Genomic DNA, 9,619 nt, shown 5'->3' on the forward strand with positions numbered 1-9,619 from the left:
GCCTCCATGTTCGCATCAGCTGCCTGGCTGCCAGCCGCCATCTTGGTTGGCAGTTAATTTGCATATCTCGCTCCTTAGCCAATGGGAAGTGTAGCGAAGTTACGGTTAATTACCATGTTTCTCTATTATTAGATAGGATTATTGACCATATCCCCCATGATACAATCTATGTCTCTGTGGCTATTCTGCAATTACTAATTTGTACTGCTTAATCTCTTTACCTTTTTCACCCAGCCCCCCAAGATCCCTCCTCTCTGACAGTCTGTCAGTCTGTTCTCTGTATCTAAGCATCTGTTTCTATTTTGTTTATTTTGTTCATTAGATTCCACATATAAGTGAGATCATATGGTATTTGTCTTTCTCTGACTGACTTATTTCATTTAGCATAATACCCCCCAGGTCCATCCATACTGTCAGGAAAGGTAAGATTTCTTTCTTTTTTATAGCCACATAGTACTCCATTGTGTAAATGTGCCATAGCATTTTTATCCACTCATATACTGATGGACATTTGGGCTACTTTCACATCTTGGCTATTGTAAATAATGCTGCAATGAACATAGTGGTTCATGTATTCGTTCAAATGAATGTTTTGGGTTTCTTTGGATATATTCCCAGAAGTGAAATCACTAATCATAAGGCAATTCCATTTTTAATTTTTGAGGAACCTCCACACTGTTTCTTAGTGGTTGCACCAATCTGCATTCCCACTAGGGTTCTTTTTTCTCCAAAGAATAACATAAAGGCTCCTAGGAAGCATGAAATTTTTAAACTACAGTTTCCAGCACCCAAGGCTATCCAAGAGGTACAACAAGTTCACACTCTAATTTGAAAATGGACTCCTATATGATCTAATTTACTTTTTTAGTAATTTAAAATTTGATAGCACAATGTATCAGATATGATATTTCACTGAAGCTTTACGGACTTTCCCATAATCAAACATTTTGCAGATGATTAAACCAAGCAAAAGAAAACACATCTAAGGAGAAAATGAAGGTAAGAGAAAAGAAAGGCATTCTCAGTTTAAACAATAAATGACATTTATTTTACATGATGAAGAATGTTAAATGATTAAACTGCCTAAACTCAAAGAAGACAATCTGGAATCCTTTTAAAAATGAGAATCAAGTTTGTAATCAAGTTTGTGTCCTAACTCTTGCAATGAAATGATCCTGCAGGGCTCCCTCCATTGGCTCCTCGGTGGTCTACATACGTTTCATAATGAAGGTCACGCAATCTTTCAATATATTAAAAATGTGTAAAGATTCATCAGGAAAGATTGTAAAATATCAAAGAACATTTTTCTCCAAAATTTATAATTAATCTCCTTAATCAACTGAGGCTTTCTTTGTAAATCTTACTAAGTACATATATCTAGAAGCCAATGTGCATTTTTTAACAAGGAAAATATATATATAAACAAAATAAACTATATATATATATTGTTTATTTTGTTCATTAGATTCCACATATAAATGAGATCATATGGTATTTGTCTTTCTCTGACTGGCTTATATATATATGTATTTCTGAATAACAATAATGAGGTATTTATTTTACATAGGGATTTATTTTATCAGAAGAAAGAATATTTGAGCTATACAATATTAAATTTTAATAAACTCTTTGATCTTGCTTTGAGGTAGCTATAGACATTGTGATTAAAGTTCTTTTAAACAAGGGGTTTTAAACAGAAGGTTGACAGCCCAAGCATTGATCATTGTTCTTTACTGCAGTACCTTGCTAAGGGCCTTTAGAATACACTTGGTTTAATTTACGCCAGCTGGACTCAGGGGACTGGCAGAGCCACTCCCTGAGGGCGGGACCAGTCAAAAGATTGGACGCCACCCAGTTTGACTCTCCCGCCCAGTGTTAAGGGGATGGATCTCATGATGTCAAAGGCTCACCCAGATGTGATGTAACTTCCTGTAACTCAAGTATATAATAAAACAGCTTTCGGAGCTGGCTCTCTCTCTCTGTGTGCTCTGTGCCTTCAGAGGACAGGCTCTCTTTGCCTGTCCCTCCAGAGGGCAGGCACCACACCCTGCCCAAGCTTTTAATCTATTTTATGTCTGTCTTTCATTATTTCTTCAATCCCAAAAGCGCCTCCTAGATTGAATGAACCGGTTCAAATTTCCTTCACCATGCAGGACGTGGGAAGAAGACAGTCCCAGGAAACCGCTCTGTATATTCACTTCTCAGTTTTCTTTTCTCTCTTTCTTTATCTGGATTTCCTATCCCATCACCCCACCCTGTAACGCACTCTTTCGATTACCCTTTCTCCCTTCCTCCTACTGCTATTGCAAGTCATTTCAGTTTTCTCCTCCCTAGCTCTTAACCTGTAGGAAAAAAAGATTAGCAGTATTCATTTCAAAATTTCCCTATCACTTCACAACTCTCCCCTTAAACAGTTTCCTTAAACCTTATATAAAATATTAAATTCTCACTTCAGCAGTTACTTATTTTTTCTCCTATCTAAAATCTGGGGGAGATTATGGTCCAACACACAGCCTGGTAAACACTAGAGTCACATATTCTATTCTGAGTGTAGCTCCAGTGAATGAAAACTCACAGAATAGAATCTGACCTCACATGTGGAGAGATGTTCTCCAGAGACCTGAAAATAAATAAAAGGACCTAATAAGGGATTGCCATAAAATAGACACCACCCTGCTATTTTAGTTTCCACTGTTTGCTTATGAATTTTAATTAGAAAAAAGTAATGAGCCTTTTGTTCTGCAGAATTGTTCTAAAAACTTCTTCAGAATTCCTTCCAGCAAAGTAGCATAAAATAATTCTACATATTCCAAATTCAACCAGCTTCACTAGGAATGGGGCACATGTGGGGCTTTATCTGCTATTAAGTTCCTATTCTCTATCACTTGCAGGAATACACAGACAATCCTCAAGACCTTCTATTATAAAAATACTGTGTTGAAATAATCATGTTGAAAATAGGAAATTAAAATCTAAATCTCTGTATTACCAAATAATGTGTAGTACTGTTTGAATATAATACTGTATTATGAATTAAGGAAGAGATGACATTAATATCTTTTAGATCTCAATTTTTGTGCATTCTCAGATCAAATAAACCCCAATCCTAAATTCCAGATTTACACACTAGACTCAGTTAAAACAGCCTAGGAATCTTATTAAAAGCTATCTAAATGCTCAAAGGATTTACATCTCTCGCTGCTGGGAACCCCAGCAGGTCCAGGGATCCCCAAAGGTGTGGACGGAGAGGGCGAAGAATGAATGACACGGAGACAGCGTTCAGTTGATCAGCAGCCTAGCCAGGATCTCCAGCTAGGAACTTCAGCCAAGTTCTGTCTAGGTTCTCTCACTAGGTTCTCCAGCCAGGTTTGCCAGGTTTTCCAGCCAGGTTCTGTCCAGGTTGTCCTGTTCCATCTGTATTTATTCTAGTTGATTTTAATCCTTTCAATTCTATTCCAAAGGTTAGGGCTTTTCTTTTTTTTTTTTTTAATATATTTTATTGAGTTTTTACAGAGAGGAAAGGAGAGAGAGATAGAGAGTTAGAAACATCGATGAGAGAGAAACATCGATCAGCTGCCTCCTGCACATCTCCTACTGGGGATGTGCCCGCAACACAGGTACATGCCCTTGACCGGAATCGAACCTGGGACCCTGCAGTCCGCAGGCCGACACTCTATCCACTCTTCCTTCCTTCTTTCTTCCTTTCTTTCTTTCTTTCTTTCTTTCTTTCTTTCTTTCTTTCTTTCTTTCTTTCTTTCTTTCTTTCTTTCTTTCTTCCTTTTCTTTTTCATGTTTACCTAAGGCACATGACACTTTAAACCACAGTTATTTTATGTAAAATGTTTGCCTTCCTATTCATTTGTAGCTCAAGGATTGTAAACTTTTTTATAATAAACTAGGGGCCCAGTGCATGAAATTCCTGCACTAGGGGGTGGTCCCTCAGCCCAGCCTGCCCCCTCTCACATACTGGGAATCCTCAGGGGATGTCCTACTGATGGCTTAGGCCCACTCCCTGCTCCCCTTGGAGAACGGGCATAAGCTGCGGTCTGGCCTCCCTTTGTGGGAGGCAACCTGGCTGATCAGGGGAAGGCACCAGCCCCATTACCCCGCTGCTGCAACCACTGCCAGTCACCACAGCCACCAAGGTGTTTTCATCAACACTGACTCCAGTCCCTTCACCATGAAAAAATGAGAACTTTCTTTAGGCATTTTCAAGATGTGTCTTTCATAGGATATGACATTTCTTTATTATTTTTTTATCCTCACCTGAGGATATGTTTCCATTGATTTTTAGAGAATGTGGAAGAGAAAGGGAAAGACAGAGAGAAACATCAAAGTGAGAGGAACACTTTGATTGGTTACCTCCTGCATGAGGGCTAACCTGGGCCCCAGCCAGGGAAGAGCCTGCAATCTAGGTACATGCCCTTGGTCAGAATTGAACCCAGACCCTGTGGTAGGCAGGCCGAGCTTATCTACTGAGCCAAACCATCTAGGGAAGGGAATATGATATTTCTTAGCCCCTCCAGCAGCAGACCTTCATTTTTTTCTCCAGGAGTGAGGTGGAAAAACCCTACATCACCTTCTTGGATGCTTATTACCCAAGTTACTAAGAATATTACCAGTGGCATACAGGGAGCTTAGCCAATGAGCAGTCAGAAAAGGTGTTTCCTCTGTAGTTCACACTGATCCCTGGTTTGGCCCCTGCTCAGGCCTAAGGACTTAGGCTGGACATTAGGCCAGGGTAGGGGACTCCCAGTCTGCTCCAATTGCCTGCCCAGGCCTAAGACCTCTGGCTGGGCCCTTAGGCCTGGGCAGAGGACCTGCAGCCCGCTCCAATCACTGGCTATGCCCCTGCCCAGGCTTCAGGTCTCTGGCCAAGATGTAGGCCTGGACAGGGAACCCACAGCCTGCTCTGATCACCTACCCAGGCCTCAGGCCTCTGGCTTGGGCCTTAGGCCTGGGCAGAGGACCCCCCAGCCTGCTCTGATAGCAGGCTCCACCCCTGCCCAGGCCTCAGGCCTCTGGCCAGGGTGTTAGGCCTGGTCAGGGGACCCCCAGCCCCGTGCTTTCACCAGCTCCACCCCTGTCCAGGCCTCAATCCTCTGGTTGGGGTCTTAGGCCTGGGCAGGGGACCCCCAGTAGACTCTGATCGCCTGCCCAGTCCTAAGACCTCTGGCCAGGGCCTTAGGACTGGGCAGGGAACCTGCAGCCTGCTCTGATCGCAGGTTCCACTCTTGTCCATACCTCAGGCTTCTGGCCAGGGCATTAAGCCTGGACAGGGGACTCCCAGCCCGCTCCGATCGCCTGCCCAGGGCTCAGGCCTCTGGCCGGGGCTTTAAGCCTAGGCAGGGGACCCCCAGCCCTGTGCGATCGTCAGCTCTGTCCCTACTCAGGCCTCAGGCTTCTGGCCAGGGTGATCACTGGCTCCGCCTCCTGGGCGGCAACTGGTGCTGCCTGCCCCACCTGCAGTATGCAAATTTAATGGCCATCTTTGTGGGGTTAATTTGCATGCTCTTCTGATTGGCTGGTGGGCATAGCAAAGGTACGGTCAATTAGTATCTTTGTCTTTTATTAGTGTAGATTGCTATTTTGATTTATGTCACTGGGTGCTTTGGACTTCAATCACTACATATTACTTCGTACTCTTCTGACTGCTATTATTAAGAAGTACTGTTTTTCAGGATATCTCCCATTGTAGCTCAGAGCTGATCATTACAGTTGAAAGCATTCAGTGCTTCAAATGATAATATCAAAAGTGAATTACAGCTTTCAAAATAAATTATTGTTGGGATACATTACATTGCAGACGTAGTATACTTTCAAACAAGGGTTGAAAGTCACTTTCAATGCATCTTTTGAAGCTATTAACTTTCCAAATATTTTTAGGAATTTCAGATCTTCTTGATTTTCACCATTCCTTCTCAAATATCAACTGAACTACTCATAAAATAAATAAAAGCAAGGATAACCAAAGAGACACACTGTTGTTACTCTTGATACAGTTATAGCTTTTCATTCAGTACTAGTGGCCCGGTGCATGAAATTAGCACACCAGGCGGGGAGGGAGTTCCGCAGCCCAGGCTGCACCCTCTCAATCTGGGACCCCTCAGGGGATATCCAACTGCCTGTTTAGGCCTGATCCCATTGGGTCTAAACCGGCAATCGGACATCCCTCTCGTGATCCAGGACTGCTGGCTCCTAACCGCTCACCTGCCTGCCTGCCTGCCTGATCGCCCCTATCACCTCTGCCTGCCTGCCTGCCTGATTGCCCCTAACCCCTCTGCATGCTGCCTGATCATCCTTAACTTGACCCCCCGCCAGCCTAAGTACCCCTACCTTGCTCCCCTGCCAGCCTGATTGCTCCTAACCACCTCTGTCTCAGCCCCCTGCCTAAGCCACAGTCTGGGCTCCCTCTGCGAGAGGTGACCTGGCTGATCAGGGGAAGGCGCTGCCCCCGTTACCCTGTTGCTGCTGCCACTGCTGGCCTGAGCCTGAGCTCTTTGCAGCCACCCACAGCTGCCTGAGCCTCAGTCCTTTGCAGTCACCCACAGCTGCCTGAGCCTGGGCCCTTGGCAGCCACGTCTCAGCCCTTCACAGCTGTGGCTTTGTCCAGAAGGACGTACAGAAGGTTGTCTGGAAGATGTCTGCCCTAAATAGCATATTACCCTTTTATTGGTATAGATTTATTAGTCCCTGGGTTATTTTCTCTTAAGTGTTGACTATTGGGTATTACTGTATTAGTTCCATTTTAATAGGTACAAACTAGGTCATAGAGAGCTCAATAAATGGCAATAGAAAAGCTAGAACAAAATTATTGGCTATTTTTATCCATTTTATCTTTGTGCCTGCAGAATCTTCACTTGTGTTCTTAGAGAGAACCAGGATATTTCAAGATAGTCACCCATAAAGGGAATAAAAGCACTATTTGATTAAACATAAAGGGATACCTGCCATATACTTCAAACTTTCAAATATCTCTTCAAACCTTAGGTCTGATCCCCAGCTGGGCAGGTTGGTTTCACTATCAGTTCCTGACCACTACCTTGATATCAATACTACATAGCCAGTTTGCTATTCCCTTCTTCATACCTAAAATTTCATACCTTCATATTTCTGAAATATCTAACTTCCCTTTTTCCCTTTAACTTAGGTGATCTTGCAAGATTTTTAATCAAGACAATAAATGGAGCACTGGCCGGGTACCTTAGTTGGTTAGAATGTCACTCACATATGTCAAGATTTTGAATTCGATCCCCAGTCAGGGCACATACAAGAGTCAACAAACAAATGCATAAATAAGTACAACACAAGTCTCTCTCTCTCTCTCTCTCTCTCTCGCTCTCTCTCTCTCTTTCCTCTTTCTCTCAAATTAATAAATTAAATAAAAATTTTATAAACTAAAAGAAAAGCTACTAGATGTGACATCTATCATCTCTTTATCATACAAATCCAGCTAAATTTTCAGTTTTTCTCATTTTTTCTAATTAAAATGGAAAGCACCTATAACCTGAACCCCTTCCTTGATTATGTTTGCAGAGCCCTAATTTTGTCAATCATCCCTCTTTGAAGATGTTCAACTTATAATCCTCTACTATGTCTTTGTGTCTTTGTCTTTAGCATGCACACATATCTTAGTACACAAAAACAACAAACAACTCTGCAGCTATTTTTCTATCTCTCTTTTTATCTCAAAAAATAAGTATTCTAAGTAAACCCCTATTCATATTCACTATCTCCTCTACATCACCTTTGTTTATTTTTTAGCCCCTCTAATGTCAGTTCCATACATCACAAGTCATGAGACTGCTCTGCTTTTGCTAAAGAGGAAAATTATCATTATACTAGAGGTCGGGTCCCTGAAATTTGTGCACAGATGTAGTCACTAGGCCTGGCCAGTGATTGAAGTTCAAGTGTCTGGCATAGAAAGGCAGATCCCAGCTGACCTCTGGGCCCTGGGCAATACCTGGGTCCCCGGGCCCCCACGTGCCTCCCTCCACTTGAGTCATGGTGCCCTAGTCGCCATGTGGAAAGGCAGTGAGTGCGGCCAGATGCGTTGGGCCAGGGCACAGTGTGGGCCTCTGGGCTGCCTAGTGGTGCTGCACAGAAGCTAGTCAGGCAGCTCGCTCTCTCCCAACCAGGCTCGCAGACCAGCTCCTGCACAAACCCACAGAGAGCCCAACCTGACCCTGTAGTCCGAGCTCTGTGGTCCAGTTCACCTGGAAGAGGCCTCGTGGGTGCAGAGCAGGCTCCTCCCGGTGCCCGGCACCTGAGCGTGGGGGCTTCCCTGGTGCACAAGCCCTGGCATCCCTGGGGAGAGTAGCAGGGGGGGAGTGAGAGTGAGATCGGCAGACACCGGGATTCCCATCGCACCTCCATTCCTATCACCGCTGCCCCCAGGTAACTGGTGAGAGGTCACAGCCATCCACCTGGGTGCAGCAGGAGATTGGTCACCACCATCTACCCCTTGTTCCCCATCCCAGCCTGGGGCCCAGCACTTATCATGCAATCAGAGCCTGCCAGCCACTGGTCACCATCTGAGGGGCAATCTGTCGGGGTCAGGCCCCCCACCCGGTTCCCTCAGCGCCTGGGAGCAAGGCAGGGGCCCCGCCCCTTTCCGCTGCCAGTGGTCACCATCTGCAGGGCAATTGGCAGGGCAATCAGGTCCCCACTCGCACCTGCCTTGGCCTTGTGCCACCCACTCACCTGTTCCACCATCCCACCATGGTCTCTCTCTTGATGGGGCCCATCGGGGCCAGCAGCACCTCCTCTGTTGCCTGCTGCCAGCTCCGCATCTCTGAAGCCCGCCATGTTCTGCGTCACCCCCTGGTGGTCAGCACATGTCATAGCAAAGAGTCAAACTCTTGGTCCGACCACCTGAGGGGACAATTTGCATATTAGGCTTTTATTATATAGGATTGCTGAACCTATAGATGTTTTTCAGTTCTTACCTTATTTGACTATTGCATTAGTTTCTTAGAGTTGCCATTGCAAATAACCACAAACTGGGTAGCTAAAAATAACAGAAAATTAATAACCTACAGTTAGGAGGCCAAGTGTCCAAAGTGAAGGTGTGGGCGCAAGCTTGGTTCATTCTGGAGGCTCTGCGGGGGAAACCATCCCATGTCTCTACCCTAGCTTCTGGTGGTTTAAGAATTCCTTCTGACAACATCTCAACAGCATTCAACAAATTTGAAGCTATTCTTAAATTACACTTTTTTTTTTTCTTCTGGAACTCTAAGCTCACCTGATTGTCTTCCTGACTACTCTTTACTCTCCTTTAGGGACTCATTTTTCCTCTATCCAACATCTACATTTTTAAGATATTCAGAGTTCCATTCTGGGCCCTCTTTTCTACTCCCTTTATATTTACTTCCTAGGCAATAATAGCTATCTCAAATTTTGAAAAGACCTCATGTTAGTATCCAGAAATCTTTGCTGAGGTTTATTATTATTTTTAAATATATATTTATTGATTTCAGAGAGGAAGGGAGAGGGAGAGAGAGATAGAAAGATCAATGATGAGAGAGAATCATTGATTGGTTGCCTCCTGCACACCCCCTACTGGGGATTGAGCCCAAAACCTGGCCAGAATTGAAACTGGGACCATTCAGTCCACAGG

The 9,619-nt window shown here is 44.2% G+C and overlaps 1 pseudogene; it reads right to left on the reverse strand.

Annotated features, from left to right (window-relative positions):
* LOC102757451 overlaps window positions 1-8,808 on the reverse strand; it is a 79,329-nt pseudogene extending 70,521 nt beyond the window's left edge.
* Between the last annotated feature and the right edge of the window lie 811 nt (window positions 8,809-9,619).

Source organism: Myotis davidii, unplaced genomic scaffold (assembly GCF_000327345.1).
Source record: "Myotis davidii unplaced genomic scaffold, ASM32734v1 scaffold1522, whole genome shotgun sequence".
In the NCBI taxonomy this organism is placed as follows: Eukaryota; Metazoa; Chordata; class Mammalia; order Chiroptera; family Vespertilionidae; genus Myotis; species Myotis davidii.